At 33.6% G+C, this 19,811-nt stretch overlaps 1 protein-coding gene across 2 annotated transcripts in view; it reads left to right on the top strand.

Annotated features, from left to right (window-relative positions):
- Positions 1 to 773: 773 nt before the first annotated feature.
- Positions 774 to 19,811, top strand: part of CDH9 (cadherin 9) — a 101,491-nt gene continuing 82,453 nt past the window's right edge. Inside the window, exon 1 of one of the 2 annotated variants that reach the window (XM_035318095.1) lies at positions 774 to 1,056. The gene's annotated coding sequence lies outside the window, so the exon portion shown is untranslated. The remainder of the gene's footprint in view (positions 1,057 to 19,811) is intronic. The other variant, XM_035318094.1, reaches the window with a different exon arrangement.

Raw genomic sequence — 19,811 nt, 5'->3', positions numbered from 1 at the left:
AAGTGGTGGCAAAGTATCAGTTCCTAGAAGTCCAATTGTAAATGTTTAACTTATAACAGTGGCTAAAATAATTATTAATACCCAGAAGCCCACAGAAATGCACAGGACTTACACTAATTCATTTTTTTTTTTTTTTTTTCATTTTGATAGGCAACGTCTTAGGCTTTGTTGATAGTGCTTGAAGTGGTTCAAGCAAATTAAAATATTCTGCAATATTGCACAGTGGTAACATTGTGGGGAGCAGTGGTTACCCATATCCAAACATCTGTACCAGGAAGCAGGAAATTTCATTTGTGTGGCTGGCAAAACCATACATTTCTGTGAATGACCTGAACATTATTAACCATAATTCCTGAAACAACCTTTGCAACTTTGCATTATGTTCACTTTCAGATACAGTGACAAGCCTATCGTTATCAACAACTGTAAGTGATACTGGTGTTGTAAACCTATTTAGTACAAGGGGAAATCTCCTCCACTGTGCTTTCTTTCAACTTCAAATCACTTTTCACTATGATGCCACTGAACTGCTGGTGTAGATAATTAGGGTAAATCTTTTCTCCAGTTAATTCACAGGTTATAGGCATGACTTTCTCCTCATTATTAAAACAGAAAACAGATCAAACTGAGCTAGTAGCATGAGTCTCTGTATTTAAGTCTCAGTTAATAAGAGGGTCCTTAACAAAGCCCTCCTCTCTGAACCCTCCCACTGCATTCACTTGCAAATCACTGTATGGCTAGCTGGTCCCCCCCTTCCCCCCCACCCCAAGCCCCAAACCTCCTCTTCTTCAGCACTGCGGCTGTATAGCAGCAACATCTCTCTCAGTGAGGGACGTTTCTTATTAATCAGGGGCACTGAATGAAAACCAATCAGATAGAGAGTCCCTTTGGCTTCAGCTCCCTGCCTGCCTGAGTTAAAAGTGATGCTGAGAGAGAGGCAGCCTCAGTTAGATGCAAGCACACACAGCGCTGGAGATACAGTACGAGGCAGAACGGAGGAGGCAGGTAGAGAAGCAGCACTGAACGGACAGAGACAGGCTCACGCTGGCAGACACGGTGAGTAGATTAACTTTCCCTAGCAGAGAAATTGCTGGCAGAAAAAAAATAAAAATAAAAATAATAATAACAAAAAAATGTTTTTCTTCAAAATGGCCAAGAGATTAATAACACTTTACAGATACTTTTTTCAGGGAGGAGGTTGGGGGGAGGGTCAGAAGAGCACTTTTGAGAAAGGAATTAAAATAATCATACTGGATTACTGAAATCTAAACTTCTCTTGCTGTTTATATTACAACTGCTTGTACATAGAAATCTATCAATATGCATGCTATGTGTCAACGCTGTTAGATAGTGTTACTTTCATCTAGTTTTTTACTGCAATACAACTGTATATAGTTGTACAATACAACAATTTTTTTTTTTTTTTTTTTGGGGGGGGGTGGTGTTCACCTGTCCAGATGGAAACTGTAGTCCTTTTCTGTCTTTCAAATCTGTTTTTGTTAAAAACATGTAATCAAAGCAAACCCAGTTAAGAAGGATGAAGAGACTTTTACTATTAATAAGAATGAAGTACTTGTGCCTTTTTTTTCTTTTCTTTTCTTTTTTTTTTTTTTTTCTCTTTTCCTATAGTGGTAGAGAAATTAGTATTTTTGTAGTATTTTTGTATGTGTCAGGTCAAGGGGAAAGCTCAAGGTTCAGAAAGATTGAGAGCTGGGGCAGGTGTTCCTCTGGATATTCAGCACAGTAAGTCAAAGTCAACAGGCTAAAAGTATAAGGGTGTTTTCCAGAAGTGCCTTACCAGGCTACAGAGAGTAGCACAGAAAGCAAGGCAGAAAGCATAAAGGCCAAACTGACCACTTGATTTTGAAGTATCCAGCAAAAAGCAATTGCCCAGTGAATGCCATTTTGCTTTTTCTTTCCATATGCAAGAAACAGGCAGTCACATCCATTCAATTTCACTGAGCAGAGGTGCTTCAAACAAAGAATGATGCATATGAACTATAAAGAAATCAATATCCCTTGCAATTGTATAGCAAAGTGCATACAGTAGCCACTTGCCCTCTCACAAACAGATTTAAGTAGCAGGTCAGAATAATAGAATGGTAGTTTGGTTAGGATACTTTTCACTTGCAGGAGACAAATTTACAATCAGTGTATCAGTCTTGTTCTGATTACAGTCAATGACAAAACTAATATTTTGCTCAAATCACAGCAGGTTTGTGCTCCGTTGTTGAGTATTGCACTAGTTTCTCATGATAAGGACAAATACAGATAAAAAGACAAGTGTAATACTTACAATAATTTTGCTAATGGTATCAAATGTGTTGTTTAATAAATAATATTGATGGTAATGATAATACTTGGTAATGGCTGCTCTTCAAATATCAGTTTCTAAGTCATTTTGCACATTTAATGTGTGTTCCAAAAAGTGAGAATGGGCTAATTAAATATTTAGATGTCTCATGTTATATTTTTTCTATGATTATTGTAAACTCTTTAGAACTACGTTAGGCTGTAATACAGTCTTACTGCTATCTGTCAATTTTACAGATAAAATATATTGTCCTGTAATTTTACCATCACTATGTAATAATATGAATTTAAGATAACATTAAATATGCTGACAGATAATGAAATTTTCTGTTAACAAAGATATAAAATTTTACAAGATCTTATTATATAATCAAATGCCTATGGGACAAATAAATCTTTTTATTATTATTATTATTTTAAGTTAGATAAATAAGATTAATTATAAATCTGGAAATACTTTAGTTTGTTAGTAGACACTAAAGTTTTACCCCAAAAAGTTGTCAAGTCTTTTTCGTCTTGATGGGGAGATTTCAGCAATCAAAGTTTTTCATATGCTTGTGTGAGCAAAGTAGAATATTTCATTTCAGATTCTTTGTTACAATCAATTTTGTTGCATAAGTATCTAGTGTGTATGACCTAAATACAAAAAGAAGTTTGGAGAGAAACTGTGGATTGAAACAGCCCTGCAATATGTTTGGTGCAGATCCATGTTCAGAGTGCTTCATGTTTTCACCATTTTCATACTTGTTTGCAGAAGTGGTCATTCCAAAAAGCTGTCCTCCCCTCCAGACAGCAGCTCACTTCGCTCATTTTGGGGATCTCAACTGGCTGCTGCTCTGCAAGGATGTTGCACCCAGCAAAGTGTATGGGTTGGCAGGGAAGCACTCTGATCATTGAATCAGCCAATGAGGATGATTTCATTACCCAGCTTATCCACCAAACAAAATACAGTATTTTAAATACACCAGTTTAAATGTTATTACCCATGATGTTGTAGAAAGAACTACACAACTGAATTCTGACAGTCGTTTATGTCCTGGCACCAGGAAATGGTTTCTGAAACTCTACAAGATGGTTTGCAGAGAATCTGGTGGCAAAAGCATTGAGAGGTAGAGGTCAAAAGTAACAGGACTCAATTTCTTTCGAGGACAAGTTTGTTCAGGAGATAAAGCAAGGTAGATGGATGTCTCCTGATGCTGTCCAAAGATTGACAATAACAGGATGCATGAAGGAACAATTATTACTTAAGAGTTTGTAGAATATTATAGAGTAAATCGCATACACAATCTTTTATCTATTTTTACATATGAACTGAAATATTATCCTTTCCCCCCATCTTCTCCTAATGTTGTGAACTCTTCTGGAAATGCAGCAAGACCTTACAGGAAATCAAAACTCAGTAATGAACACTGTTTAAAACATCTCCTGATTCCTGCACAAATCTTATGTTTGCAACAAAACTGGACTACACAGGCTTGGATATAAGAAAATATCATACATATAATTTTATAGTTTCCTTTTGTGCAGTCAGTGATATTTAACTGTGGAAGGCAACTGGAGCAAAAGCCTAGACAAAAATGCCTCTCCCACTCATATCAGAAAGCCTTCTGAATTTCTAAGGCTTGCAGCAGGTGTTACATGCAAATGTTATCTGCAGAAGCACAAATATTTGAACATGAATAGGGATGTCTGAGTGAAAGCTAACTGCATTCAGTATGCAAGTGAGAGAGTTTCTGAAAAGTCATTTGTGGGAATAAATCCCAAATTTTGCTAAAAGGGCTTTTAAATAACTTTTTCCTTTTGTGTTTTAAATGATAAAAGCGATAGTAAATCGCTGAGTGGCAAAAGGCAAGTTACTCTGCTATTTTTCAGCAACCGATTGTGATAAAACATCCAGTGGCATGGAGGCCTACTTGCCTGCCATGACTGAACAGGATGGACCACTCTTGACCAGATTGCAATATGTGTTTACAACAGCAAAACTAGGCATGCTTTACTTGAAGGAAAATGTTTTTCCTAACTTCAGGGACAAAAAGACTAATACTGTGTATATACCGCAGCTTATAAGAAAGCTCTAAAATGACAATGTTTCAGAAAGAAATAATTTTTGAATGCATAGTATACAGTGTAATTATAGAAAATAAAAAATCCGAAGCGTGATATTTCTAACCTTCATTCCCCAATCTCAGAAAGGGAGATGGGTGGTATTGTCTTCATCCCATAAACAGAGACTGCTGCACACAGGGTTCAGGTGAATCACTCTCAGCAGCTCCATGGCAGAGCCAGGGCTGGAAGCGGGCCTCTGCTTTCCCAGTCATACATGAGTACACCGATATGCATGAAAATAAATGTGCCTGGAATACTTAAATAATACTACAAACAGCCTTTATTTTTTCTTTGGAAATATATTTCTGCAACTGCAAAATGGAATGCCTGAAGTAATGGCCAGTGTATTTCTTTTCCTTTTAAAAGCAAATTTCTATATTTAAATTTAATACCTTTTAGTAGTAAGAGTAAAAATAACATGAAGACAGCATCATATTAGATTTAGTTTTCCCTGTCTCACACAAATATTTCTCTGATTTTAGAATCTCCTGACATGAAAATGCAAATGTCAGGGAGGTTTATGTAAGTATAAATTTTCTAGGCATTAAATGTTATTCAGGCTTCTCTAAGCTCACAAACCCTAGTTAAGGGAAATAACCACAGCTTTGTGAAAATTTTGCATGAAAGAATATTAGAGTGTTGGGCCATGCTTGTCATTGTACGGAGACCCCAATTTTCCAAGAAATACTGAAATTGTTTTCCCACTGTATATAATATGTTGAGAATGAGCTCCTAAATTGCTTTTCCAAAATCAAAACATGTTCTTTATAAATGATACCTAACAAAAGATTCAGTGAAATAGAGAAAATTGTGGATAATTCTTTTCTGTTTGTTTGTTTGGGGATGGAAACAGCAGGCCTTTTCATCATTATCAGAAAAACTACACACCGATTTTCTAAGGAGACGATCTCAGTTTGCGTATTCTTTAATTGTTCCATTGGAGGCAATTAATAATTCATGCACACATTGTATCTAGCAATATATAGATTTATCCATTAATTTCAGAAAATAATGATCAGTTACATTGATAAGCATAAGTGCAGAATTTTGACACCTCTCAAAAAATAATTCAATAAAACATCACATTGGATAAGATTATTCAATAAAGGAAATTTAAAAAGTATAATGATCTAACATCTTCAGATCAAGATCTTACTGACATAGTTGTTCTTTTTTTTTTTGTCTGTATCCCGTCATTCAATATTTTCTCCTGATGGGATGACAGAGGTAAAGTAAAAACAGTGTGAGCTCAGGAGAAGGGGAAAGTTAATCTCACTACTTCTATTTTGAAAAAAAAAAAAAAAAAATAGGCACAGTACAATTTAAAATTAACATATTTAAATCCAAAAGTTATAGGTTTTATGTGATTTGAGGATATCAGTAAACTGCTTGTATCCAAATTTAACAAATCAGAATAACCCCAGCTCATGAACAGATTTTTTCATATATATGAATATATATATATATATACCTGAAGACTCATTTATATACATATATATAAATCCAAACATAATTCAGGCAAATTATACGAAGAACGATAAAAGATTAAAGAAACCAGTAGATTAAAATCAGTTTACTTGAGCTTGCAGTTCAAGTTTCTGGTTGAAATTTGTTGCTTACTTGCATTATCCTTTATCAGAATACTTTCATGTTATTTACATTATTCTTTATCATAATTCTTTATAATAATGGAATCAGATATCAAGTTTTGCAATAGGAAACTATTGGAAACACATTCTTTCTTTTACCCTGTTTTTTAAAGCATGGGTGCAGATTGTGGGAAATCTCATGGAAATTATTCTGTTTTTGTAGGAACAGAAAACAAAAACAAAAACAGAGGCAAAAAAGCATTTAAAAATAATCCTTGTAGTTGCCTAAATTATTTGTCTGGAGAACTCTTTGTGCTTGTACCAGGTTCTGCAGTCCTTATTCAGAATGAGTAACATAAGACTAGTCCCACCAAAGTCAGTGAAATAACTTTTGTTTATTTCCCTAACTCAGAGTGCTGAATCTGTGTTTTCATAATGATTCTATCTGATAAAAATTTATATTTTCCTCAGAGTAAAAATAGGAATATTACATTACAGAAAATATTTTCTTATTTCCTGCAAGATTTGCAGTAATCCTTACATTTGCTTCCCAAACATAAAGAAAAATTTACCTGTAATGAGAATTCAGACTTATTGAAAAATGGAAATATATCTTAAAATTAATATAGACTCTTCTTTCTTTGCTGTTATCTGCATCCCATGGTTTATGAGAAGATGAGTTAAACCTTTAAAACCTAGTGGTTTTAAATTTGTGTGATATATGCCTTATTTCCCAACCAAAACATATTTTTGGATTGCATTTATATCTTTCCAAGAGGTAAACACTAAGTAAAAACCCTTTGTGTTTCTAAAGAAAATAAATTTCTCTTTTCATTTTCTTTCAAAGATATGGAACTTCTTTACGTATTGAGATAAATACTAAAATTCCAAATAGGATTTTAATCAAAGTTTGTGATTTATTAAGTAAATCATATTTCACAGTATGATACTGACAATATTGTTCTATTATTAGTAGTAGTAGTAGCAATAGCAATACTAATAGCAGTAGAATTAGTAGCAATTGTATCAAGGCTGAGAACTTACATATGACTTCAAGTTGCAAGTTTTGCAATGTTATACAAACATAGGTCGCATTTCAATATAATCCAACATTGTGATGCTGCCAGCTCTTCCATTCATAATCCTAGTGATAAATCCTCCCTACTCGTGAAGATAAACCTGCAGCAAAAAACACAACTTTCAAAACAGAAGTATTAGTCATGTATTTAATGTACTTCAGGATACTTTTTTATTTTATTTTTTAGACAGTTAAAGAGAAGAAACTCTCCAGAAACCCCCTACAGCTGCTTTATGTTACAAGTCATCAAACAATTACTGTTTGAGAACTTTTCCTTAAAGTTTGCATTCAGAAAAGTGGGGAAAAAAAAAAAAAAAAAAAAAAAAAGTGCACTGGAAATCAAAAAGGGAATAAGTTAGAAGTGGCTAGACTGCACAATGTTTTTTTTTTTTTTTTGTCTTTTTTTTTTTTTGAAAAAAAAAAGTAAAATAAAAGACACTTATTCATGCTGTTTGACATAGACCTGAAAAAGTTGAATCTAACATGTAATGGATAAGGCGTGTGCTTAATGTTGTTGCTCATCCAGATGCATACCTATTAGCACTGCTAGAAGAAATATAATATAGTTCCACAGATAAAAATGTCTCAGAAATATAAAGTCCTCCAAGTTTTTTCTGTCCACAGAATATTCAGATTTTAGTTCATAATGCTTTTCCAAAACTAAAAAACTGCATGTACAATAGATAGATTTTTAAAAACAACATGTAAGGATTACATTTACTAAACATTTAAATATTGAACTGCACTGCTATACACAGACACAAGACCATTTGACTATTCAAGAGATGTATTCATTAATGGCAAGTGATATTTGAATGACGATTTCAAAGAAAATATGTCTAAATATTTCCTAGAAATTGCAGATAAAACCAGAAATCTCTTGTGTAGTTTCTGCACATATCTGTATGTGCAGCACACTAGGAGTAGCAGATGCTCACTCTTGGAGCCTTGAGCAGGGCTAAATTGAGACTTAAGCACTAACCAGCAAAGGGTTAAGGTCTCATAATATAAAGAGGATCTTAACTTCTATTCAAAAAGAGTGTCACTGCTTTTGAGAGTCAGACAATTATATAAACTCAGAGCAACCTAAGTGATATTTTTATGAAAGCACAGGTAGTTTGAAACAGCAGCTATGCCTTGTTTATATCACTGGGCACTTTCCTAGGATCTACAGATGGGAGTCTCAGACATTAAAAACCATGACAGTAATTGTAGCAACCACATGTGAGTGTTAAGGAATATGCCCAAAGTCACTAAAAGGAAACCTGCCATCTTGATATAAAGAATCATCAGTTCTCTGGAGAAAGAAAGAAGAAAGCCCCCCACTTCAAAGTTACATGAGAGAATTCCTTAATCTGGAGCTGTATAAAGATTTGTATAAATCAGCATAAAGTTTTGGATTACTTGATTCGAGTACGTTTTAAATGCCACACTGTGGGCTGCTACACCACAGACAAGACCAAAATGAACTGTTGTTGAATACTGTAGCTTGTCTATATGCTTTCTGTGCCAACAGGATCAAAATAATTAATTTGTACAGAAGGAGAGCTGAAATCTGCAAATACATGCTTTTAAGGACCATAACTTAGGGAACACTGGTGTAGAATGAAAAATAAATGATTTGTATTAATTTTCTGCCTCCTTCACCTCAAGTTGATTAGCACAAATTAAATTTCATGCCAGTCAGACTGTGAATTTAGGTGGCAATAAATAAATACTGAAATTTCATTACTTGTGAAAGCACATGCACATATATATGCGTATGTATATCTATATATCTCTGTTGATATCAAGATCTACATACGTATGTCTCTATATATGTCTGTGATGATATCAGCATTCATATAGACTTAGATATAGACATATTGTTTACGTGCATACTATCAGTGTCATGAAGCCCACATGTACTTGCATTGTAAGGTGGAATAGATTCTACCGAATAGCAGGTGAGGTAAAATGCTTATATGCTCTGGATTGGCGAGCATGGTGCTAGTACCCTGGTGGGCAGCTAAACCACCACAATCACACTCTCAGTCCCTCTCCTCAAAGGAAGAGGGGGAGAAAATATGATGAAAAGGGCTCAAGGGTTGAGATAAAGATAGGAAGATTGCTGACCAATTACAGTCACGGGCAAAACAGACTCAAATTAGGGCAATTACTATGATTTATTGCCTATTAATAACAGACTGGAGCACTGAGAAACTAAATGCAAATTAAGAACACCTTCTCCCCCTCATCCACTCTCTTCTATGCCCTCCCCTGAGCAGCACAGGGGAATGGGGGATAGGAGTTGCATTTTGCACTTTGTCGTCTGCTGCTCCTTCATGGTCACTCTCTTTCCTTATTCCATGAGGGGCTCCTCTACTGGCTGTAGCATAGAGATCAGGTGCTCAGCCTGTTCCACCATGGGCCTCTCCACAGGCCACAGAAGAACTCCTGCTTCTGCCCTCCTTCTGAACTTACCTTGGGGTCTGCAGGGGTCTTGGCAGCTGCTGGACTCTGCTCACAGAGGCCACCCCTGCAGCACCTGGACTACCAAAACCTTGCCACGTAAACCCAACAGAGTGAGAGCTTAGCAGGTCATTTCATGTTTGTGTACTTAAACACATCTAGACTGGTAAATATCAGAGGAAATCACAGTGAAACAGCTGCTTTACCTACACTCTCCAGAAGGAAAATCTTGAAAGGATAAAGAATTTCTACTTCAGTCAATAACTTTATATTGAGGCCATAATTCCCTGGAACAGGAAGTGATAACTAAACCACCTACACTGATGTAGCATAACTGGTTACCTTCAGTGAGGTATCTATTTTTACTCTAAAATTCCTACCTACAGAAAATTTAGGTGACTATTTCAAAATGAGATTTTCAGCTTGTCTCACTGTTTCTTACCTCAAGGGATAGTCATCTGGGAAACTGGGAATCTTGCTGCTACACTGCAGTTTTCAGCCTTACTTCATGTTTATCTAAATGATCAGACCCAAGGTAGACAAAACAGTATTTCTGTTAACTTTCATTTAAATGCCCTTCTATAATGCAAATGCTGCAAAGTTGATTTTTTGTTACTACTTTACTTTTTTTGCTCTCGAGTTTTAACTTTATCCTGCTAATTCACAGGTCAAGTGATGATCATTTTAAGCAGAAGTTTCTGCAACAGTGGCCACTGTTGAGTATCTGAAGGGAACAAGGAAGATACAGACATGCTCTATTACCTTTCCATGTAGTCTACACTGGTTAATTTTGAGGCACACTAAGTGAAATATGACAGTATTTCTTATCCTATTGATAAAATACAAAACTGTCGGCGTTAAGGTTTAAATAAAAAAGATTGTCATAGTATGTAACTACCATCTCCATTTACAAGCAATTGTTTTCTCAGGTGTGGGTGACAAACAGTACCTATCCCTGTACTTATCCTTAAATGAAGAAGAGTTATTTGCCCTATAACTATGGTGGAGTTCATCTTTAGAGGTAGCATAAATTGCTTCCCCCCCCCCCCCCCCCCCCAAGAAATGGAATATTACCATATGGTATGCAAAACTGTTGTGTCTGAGAATTGATAAATCTTAATACTTTGCCAGCCATATCAGCCATATTACTTAATGTTAGGAATAGGTGTTAATGCTCAGAGTTTATCTCACTCAGATTTTAATATGAAGTATTTGTGTTAATTTGGTTTATTTTTTGCAGTTCTATGAAATTACATGTGAAAGAAATTCAGACATAATCAACATGAAAGCCAGTATTTAGATGCAAGAACATACATATGCTCTACTTACGTATATATATATATATATATTTATGGAGACAAATACGTGTAAGCAAAAAGTTGAAGTTGACTTACTAGTGAGAGTTAGGTGCATTACGATTTCTTCTACTAGGGATGAGGAGTACCTCAGGATCCCAGTAGAATCTTAATCTACATGATGCTAATTACCAAAACTACCTGAAAAATTGCAGTGGTATTATGACATTTCCAACATTTATCTCTTCTCATACTCTGTGCCCCTCTCTAGGGCCTTCTCTCACTGCCTTCTGTAACACCTGGCTTTGCTGTGTCCTTGCTGTGATTTGGGTTGGCTGGCTATTGATTTTCATGGGGTCAAAGAGACTTGGAAATTTGTAGAAAGGAATGGAGAGTGGAGTGGGCAGGGGCTTCTGAATGGTGCTCCATTCTGAGGGAACTGTGGAAAAAAAGGTGGTACTCTACACCATGGGGTGATGTGTCAGTGAAAAAGTCCATTCCCTTTGCTCTGGAGACAGAGTGTTTTAGCAAGAGTAGGTAAAGACCCTTCCCCTCATTCCAAATCACATTGAGCACTTGTTTTTGTAAGATGGTTCCATTTTACTGTGAACTGGAAGGTCAGTGTCATATAAGTGAGCAAGTAAATTGGTATTCATGTGGTGCCCTTTGGAATTTGCCAATTAACAGTCAGCAATTACAACAAAGCATTTCAAAGTGTTTTGTGAAAGCTGTTAAGTGTAAGCTGCAAGTAAACAACAGAAGTGCACACAGTCTTCGCAGAAGGCTCAACTCAGTTTAGATTACTGTTACCATGAACATGAGTAATATTTAGATCCAATCTTTATAAAGGGACAAAACAGTGTCATGGCCATTACTGAGCAGAGCAGAGGACCTGATAATTGCAGAGGGCCAGAAAGAGCAGAATTTACCACACAGTTGCACATTTGTGTATGAACACCTAAAGTACCTGATCCACACCAGAGTTTGCAAGCTGGATTATATCTAGCAAATGAGCTAGGGGAAAAATGGTCAACCATTCTGTAATCAGGAATAATGTTAAGTGATAACAGTTTTCCTTTCCAGCCCCATCACACTCTTTCTCTACAGTTGGTATGTGCACTGAATCACATGTGTATAACATGCATGTGGACATAATGGGTGTAGATACATAATATACGACAACATACATGTACAATGTAAATAAGATATGTAAAAAAAGAAAAAAAAAACTGACTTGGACGATTATTTTTTAAAAATGTATTATCTCCAGCATCAGGCGTCATGACTCAAGCAAATAAGTGGAATAACTCCACACTCCTTGCAATGTAAATATCAGAGGAAATTGTATTGCAAAATGCTACCAAGTACTGATTTCTGATATACATCAGAGTACAAATGTAGAGGAAAATCCAGACAGGTTTTTTTTTTTTTTTTTTTTTTTTTTTTTTTTTTTTCTGCACAGATTGGGAAAGAAATTGAAATTACAGCTTGTTCAACCTTTAAAATGAGATTGAAATATAATTTCAGTATGGCTTAAAATGGTACAAATACAAGATTGTGAAAATATTGTGCATAAATGTCTTTATTAGATAAACTAAACAGTTTTATCTGAGCACCAAAAAAAAAAAAAAAAAAGAACAGTAAGTAAACATTCAATACAGATTTTAAAATTATACAAAGGACTAACAATTTTTTACTTAAAAAATAAAATAAAATAAATCAAAAACAGATGTATACACCTGCTAGAGAAGCTATTGCTTCTCTAGGCATTATAATGTGTGTATCATTAAAGCAAATTTCATTAAAAGATAGAGACTCTAGGTGGATAGAGCCTAAAAAAACTTCTGGAAAATTACAGAAATGTGACAGAGCTTAGCAGAATTTTTAAATTGATATAGAATGTGACCTAAAAATTCAAACTTCTAAAATTTCCTATGAAGACTAGAAAAGCAAAAAAAAGATAAACAAACAAACATTATGTACACTAGAGCAAATATAGAGCATTCATGAAAGAGAAAAAAAAAAATAAAAACAAAACTCTACCCCTACAAAGTTTGATTGCTTATTTAAAGAATATTCTGGGTAAGTGATGGAGGGAATAAATGGATGGAGGGAATGTAAATAAAATTTTGAATACATGCAAAAATAATGTTGCTACTGAAAAAAACACATTAGAAAAATCTAGAATACATTGGCTTTCAGAAAGAAAAAAAAAATATATATAGTAGTATGTGACATAGAGAAATTACCAGAAAATAGGAATTCCAGCTAATAAGTAACTAAATAAATTCCTATTGACCACTTTTAAAAAAATTTATTTATTTATTTATTTATTTGTACAGGCGTAGATATAATCTGTCTTTAAAACAAACAGCAATTAAATATGAATTTCAATTTAGTGTATAGCAGAGGACTTACATGATTATAGCAAAACAATACATTGAAAATATTACAGATGTTTTTGACTTGGCAATAGAATATTCAGAATAAGCCTGATGGCACATAAAAGAACTTTGGTGAACATAAATGGAAAAAAAGAAAAAAAAAAAAAAAAAAAAAAAAGGAGCATATTTTCAAACAGAAAATAAAAATATGGCTGGCGTAAGCATTTGTACTTTTAATTCCATTCAAGGAAGTCACATCAAATATAAGATTTACACATTATATTTCAACATAGTATCATTTCAACACTTACAAGCTGGTTTTATTAATTGTGTTTTACTATTTATTCATCAAAACCATAAGGGAAAGTTAAAAGTCAAGAAATAGGTTTAACCTCTAGTTCACCATTTCTTTTACAATAACTTATTGGCAGTTGATAACAATTTTTAATGTAATGAAATTATCTTCTGTGAAAATTAAAAACTTTCATTATAACATAAATGGGGGGGGTGATTTGGAAGTTATGAAAAAAAAAAAAAAATGTTTTTTAGCCACCAGTAATTTAAGGAATAAATCAAACTCTTTTTATTTGTTTCATTATGACTACTAGAGCATAGAATGTCACAACAGAAGTGAAGTGGAAAGTGGTTTACATATTGTGAGGCTATATAATAGACACTCATGAAAAAATGATGTTAAAACTGAAGAAAACATTTTTTTAAATATTCCAACAAAAGAAGTTACCTTTTACAATGAATTTTGAATAATATTTGTAATGAGAGCAAATTATGGATGGTAAATAACACAGCAAATAATAATTTGCTAAACATAAACAGCTACAAATAATCTTATATTTTTTTTCAAGTTTTGAGTCCAAATATTTTGTTGGAGCAAATTCTTGGGAGGGTTCAAGTTCTGAGTTCAAGTGTTTTGTTAAAAAAAATTTTGGGGAAGGCAAGTCAGAAGCTGTCCCTACAAGTCACATCACAGGATGAACTGACCTTATGTGGTAAAGGAAATAAGCAAAAACTCCAAAAACTTTCTAAAGAGTTTCAGAGGGAAGAAGCAACTGCTTAGATGCATTATGCAGTTAAACTATTTTAAGGACTGAGACGGAAAAAAATTGAATGTTTATTCTGTTATGCTTTATTTAGTTAATTGATTTTCTCAAAAAAAATCTGCAGTCCTTCTCTACTTTGCACTGTAACCACTTTTAAAATTTATCATAATATCAGTAACATAGGAGTTTTCCTAAAACTTATCTATATTGCAGAAAAAAAAAACAATTAGTGGCTTCAGATACCACTATGGCAAATTCCGTTTTCTGTGATTAATACTTATTCCCAGACCTGTGTATCTGAAGTTCCACAAAAAGCAGGAGAGGCCTTTAAAACACATAAAGAAAGTGATACAATTACATACGTCTACAGTGAAGAAACACTTAGGGAAAAAAAATGTAAGTGGATCTCAAAAAAAAAAAAAATGAAGCAATAGAACCAGGGGAAAATATACAATTTTCAAAGTTGATGAACATTTATAAATCTAATTTAATATTTAAACCTGATGGAATACATAAGAAAAAAAAAAAAAAAAAAAAAAAAAAAAAAAAAATCATATATATTTCTAGAACTCAATAACAGAAAACAGTGATTCTAGAGGGCAGCCAAATTTTATCTAACAAATATATGCTATGAATGGGACATTCACATTTAACCTTTAACTTATCTAGCTCTTCTCCTCTGAAGAACACTCATCCTGCTTTCCTGCAGCTTTTTATTCTCAAGTGTTTGTATCCTCTCGTCGTCTTTCCTCTCTTCCTACCTACACTCGCCTCTACTTTATTTACTAAACATCTATTTAATTGAAAATAGAAAATGATCATAGTTTAGATTGCATCCTATATGTAGGCTATTATATTTAATATTACGTAGGAGTAAGAAAGAAGATAGAAGAAGAAATTAAAGAAAAAAAAATAAACATTTCATAGAAGTTTCAGTATGTATACACACATAAGCTGAGTATATATCTTCATATATAGAATTCCAGAATCATAGAAAGGTTTTGGTTGGAAGGGACCTTAAAAATCATCCAGTTCCACCCTCCCTGCCATTGGCAGGGAAATCTACCACCAGATAACATTATCAGAGCCCCAACCAACCTGGCCTTGAACAACTTCAGAGATGGGGCATCCACAACCTCTCCGGGCAACATGTTCTGGTACCTTACCACCTTCACATATTTGAACATATGTGGCCTTAAATGAAGCATTTGTATTTGAACTTGCATCTTTAGGGTTTTAACTTGCCTCTTCTTTTCTCATTTACAAAATAGGTCTACAGTACCAACATTATTTTCTGTCATCTAAATTGCTGCCTAATAATGCGATATGGTCATATCCAAACCAGCATGAGAAAGTTTTGTAAAAAAAAAACCAAACAACAACAACAACAACAACAACAACAAACAGGTGAATCAAACCTATATTTTTGTACAAAAATATTAGAAAGGTATTAAACAATGCTCATTGTTGCCAAAAATAGCAGGAAGGTCCTCCTTGCATTGGTTTATAGAGGTGTATTGTAGGTCCACATGCACATGCAGTACACACAACTATGGGGAAGAGGCAAGGAGAACACTAAAGAAATTACAAAAGTAAAACAGGTTTTATTTAATGCTCTATTTGCCTTTATATTCCACTCCTTCAGATACATCCCTGTTCACTGGCTCTTCAGGTATGCAGGCAATTTAGTCCTTGCTTTCCAAAGCACGTGTCATGTCTTTATAAGCAGAGTTCCTCCAAACAAAGATTTCACAGAAGTAGGTGTCTCATCAGTTCTAAAGAGTAATATTTTATGCTCATCCCACTTACTTCATAGACAAAGAAATAAAGTGTGTTTTGTAAATACTTACATCAATCTCTGTTCTTTGATAGTTTTATTTATTTATCTATTTATTTATTTATGCAATTTCGTAAGGTGGGAAATGAATACAGAGAGATTAAACTTGTCTCTAAATTTGAACATAAGCACCTGATGGAATCAAGAACAAGAGGCATGACTCCAACTTTATGACAAGATGTTTTTCTCTTGTTTAAACATATTTAACTTATTATGACCTTTTAAATGAGCTCAAAGGAAATTATTAGGATGCATTATTGACTCCTGAATATTGCTTTTTCATTTTAAAACAGTGACAATAATGAAAACCTCAGAGCTAGCATCCTCTTCAGGAGCATTTAAGAAAAAAATAATAAAAGAATGTAAGCAGTTTCATCATCTCATAAAGTGAAAATATATAGTGCAATGTTATGGCTCCCTCTTTTGGATAGCACATGTCTTTATTTATAAGAAAATTCATTGTGTCCAAAAATCAAAAAAAAAAAAAAAAAAAAAGAACAAACAAAACAAAACACAAGCCTTTCTTTCCCCCTTCAGCCCACCCCAATCTTCTTAACAGTGGCAAATGCACAATAAAACAAATTTTTATAAGTTTATTGTAAAATGCAATTATATTACATATATGGAATCTATACATTCTATAAAAATAGAGGTGCATTTCCCAGCTAGGGAAAACTGTAACTAAAATATTTTTGAAACATATTAAACATTAGTCCATCAAGTACCTATAGAACTGAAACATAAAATTGTCTCATGGTTTATTCCTTATTTTAGTGGTGCTATTAATACAAAATGAGGGAGAACAGTAAACAAAAGATTGCTGTGAAAGCACTTCAGATAGCTAACACGTTACACAAGTGATCAGAAAGGAACAAATTTTGTTCCTTTCTGATTGCATTGGCTTCAGGAAATTTTGGAACATATCCTTGAAAAAATTAAAAGGCATGTAACTGTTCCAAAATAAAATAAATAAATAAAAAATAGTAAATAAATAAATAAATAATATAGATTCTTGTAAAATAAGGGGTGATTCATTAGAGGGGAAAGGTGGGGAAAAAAACTAAAGCTATTGAAAGGTATTAATCAATGCAATATAATAAATCCTCACAGAGCATAAACTCTCATGATTTAAGCATTTTTCCTGCTGAAAGACTAGTAATCTAGCAACATTGGCTTTATAGGCATAGTTATATTTCATTCAGAATTTGGATTTTACTTGTCAAAGTACTGGCGTTATTCTTCTACTTTAATATCTGGGCATAATTTCACATTGTGCAACTGATTTGATTTTCTCCATGTCTCCATGTATGCTGCACTGAGTCATCTAGAAATAGAATTTCTGGCAAAAAATGTTCATGAAAAATTCAGTAGCATTATTCAATGACTTCTTCTGTGTCAGCGTGGAGACAGACTTTATTTCACTCATACTCCTCTATTATTGCTTTCTTATTACCCTTATATAAAAATATGGACATTGAGTCAGGGGTATGCCAATGAGTTATTCTACAGATTTTATTTTTTCCTATTACTAAAATTAGTCATTCCTCAACATTCATTAAGATGTTGGGCTAGACAATTAAGGAATGAATTAGTAATTTGAAATTGTTACATTATGTTGTCCATCTTAACTATACCATTGCAGCATATTTTCCCTTCACAGTATCCAGAATTAACCTTACAAAAGAGCTGTGCTAATCAATAAGCAATTGCATTTGACTATGCAGGATCATTATTATTCATTCTATATATTAGTAGCTGTTTATTATAAAATCAACACTGTAGTAACCAGATTTAGATTATAAAGACTGGCCATAAAGAACACTCCATGAAAAAAAATAAAATATAATAATAATAATAATAAAGGTTATTTAGCTCTCTTTATTGAGAGTAGCAATGAAACCAACAGCCATACTACTACAAAGTGACATCAAAATTTGCTGCTACAATAATGATTGCAGAGTCACAAATTTAAAAGGAATGGGTAGAAATGCATTTGTAGGCAGCATAAATTTGTTTCTACTGTATCTACTCTCAGATAAAGAAAACTATGAAAAAAAAAAAAAAAAAAAAAAAAGTCTGACATATACATCCCTGAAGGTCAACTGTGCACTTTCTTTTTTCCTAATATGTAAGTGTGATAATTTGTTTTCTATGAAGCCAGAACTGTCTTACCAGTATGGCACATCATATTGGGTCCCTCATATATTTCTTCCCTTGTCTTTTAGAAATGTGAGAAGGAAGGGAGAAAGTCACGGGTATTGAAGTTTATGAGAAAAAGAAGATTTGAAGATTAATTATACCCTGCCATTTGAAGCAAAGCTGTACTAGAGCAGATAACATTACCTTATGTTTTCCAAATGCTTTGCTATATCAACTGTTTTCAGACATATTTCAACTGATGTGGTTTTTGTTTTGTTTTGTTTCTCACTCTGAAACTAGAATCATGGTTTCATGCAGTTATATCTTTCATATAATACTGAGTTTCAATGTGAAAAGGGCAAGAAGACGGAGTAATTCTAGAATGTTATCTAAAAGGTACTATATATGTTTTCAATTAATTCAAATAAATCACATGAAAATCTGCAAGTTCTGGGAATTAGTAATAAGATATGTTTAATGCTCAAGAATGGTTCAAGATTTACCAGGAAACATATAACATAATTTGAAAGATAGCTGGTATAAACTAGTTTCTGTCTCTGGCTGCCAGAAACAAAGGAACCAAACAGTCAAACAGTTGGTATCAGCAATAACAACAGTCATCTGATCAGAGCAAAATTAAATCATTAAATGCATATGCATATTTCCCCATCTTTAGACTCAATTCCAGATGGATCTGCAGTCTTTTGAAATTGCCTATCACAATAGCAACAATAAACCATATATAAACTTTGCACTAATGGTACAAATTTGAAGAGGTCAAATTCAAAAAATACTATAGAAAGTCTTAAAATTCTGAAAAAAAAAAATGCTTTATTTTGGAATGAAATGTAGTATTTTAAGAAACATTTTCTAAAGGGAAAATTAATAAAACTAGCAACAAACTAAACAGAAAAAATGACAGAAAAAAAGACCAATCTATTATTTTCTTTAGAGGATTTCTTTCCCCAAAGTGCTTTAAAACTTGAAGTAACATAAATTTCAATATGAACTTGGGAATGAAAGCCAAAATCTGAGATCAAAGTTCTTAGTGGGCTGTCATCTCTTCTCTGTAGGAATCTCAGGCACCAGAATGAGCTTGACTGACCACATCTAGACTTCTATCTCTTTGGAAAACGTACAACCCCTTAGGAAACAAATAGCAGAAAGGGTCTCCACTACAATAATAAAATAGACACCCAGCATCCACTGCCATGTATCTGTGGGATGCCCTTTCTATTGTTTCGTCATATAATATTTTTTAAAAGTGCTCTAATTAAAAGCTGAAAAATGTGTGTTTGGGAAGTTCCCTGGAAAACTTTATCAAGAGTTCCATGCTTGTGACTATCCACTGTTCTGTTGTTCATTTTTCACAGTTAGCCACTCTTTCAGGAGAAAACTGAAAGTGTTATAATGTCTTAAGAAGGAAATATCAGATTGCTTTTTCTTTCTTTCTTTCTTTTTCTTTCTTTCTCTTTCTCTCTTTCTCCCTCTTTCTTTCTTTCTTTCTTTCTTTCTTTCTTTCTTTCTTTCTTTCTTTCTTTCTTTCTTTCTTTCTTTCTTT

Source organism: Oxyura jamaicensis, chromosome 2, assembly GCF_011077185.1.
Source record: "Oxyura jamaicensis isolate SHBP4307 breed ruddy duck chromosome 2, BPBGC_Ojam_1.0, whole genome shotgun sequence".
In the NCBI taxonomy this organism is placed as follows: domain Eukaryota; kingdom Metazoa; phylum Chordata; class Aves; order Anseriformes; family Anatidae; genus Oxyura; species Oxyura jamaicensis.
Note: the sequence above shows the minus strand (reverse complement) of the source record. Positions and strands in the feature narration are given on the sequence as shown.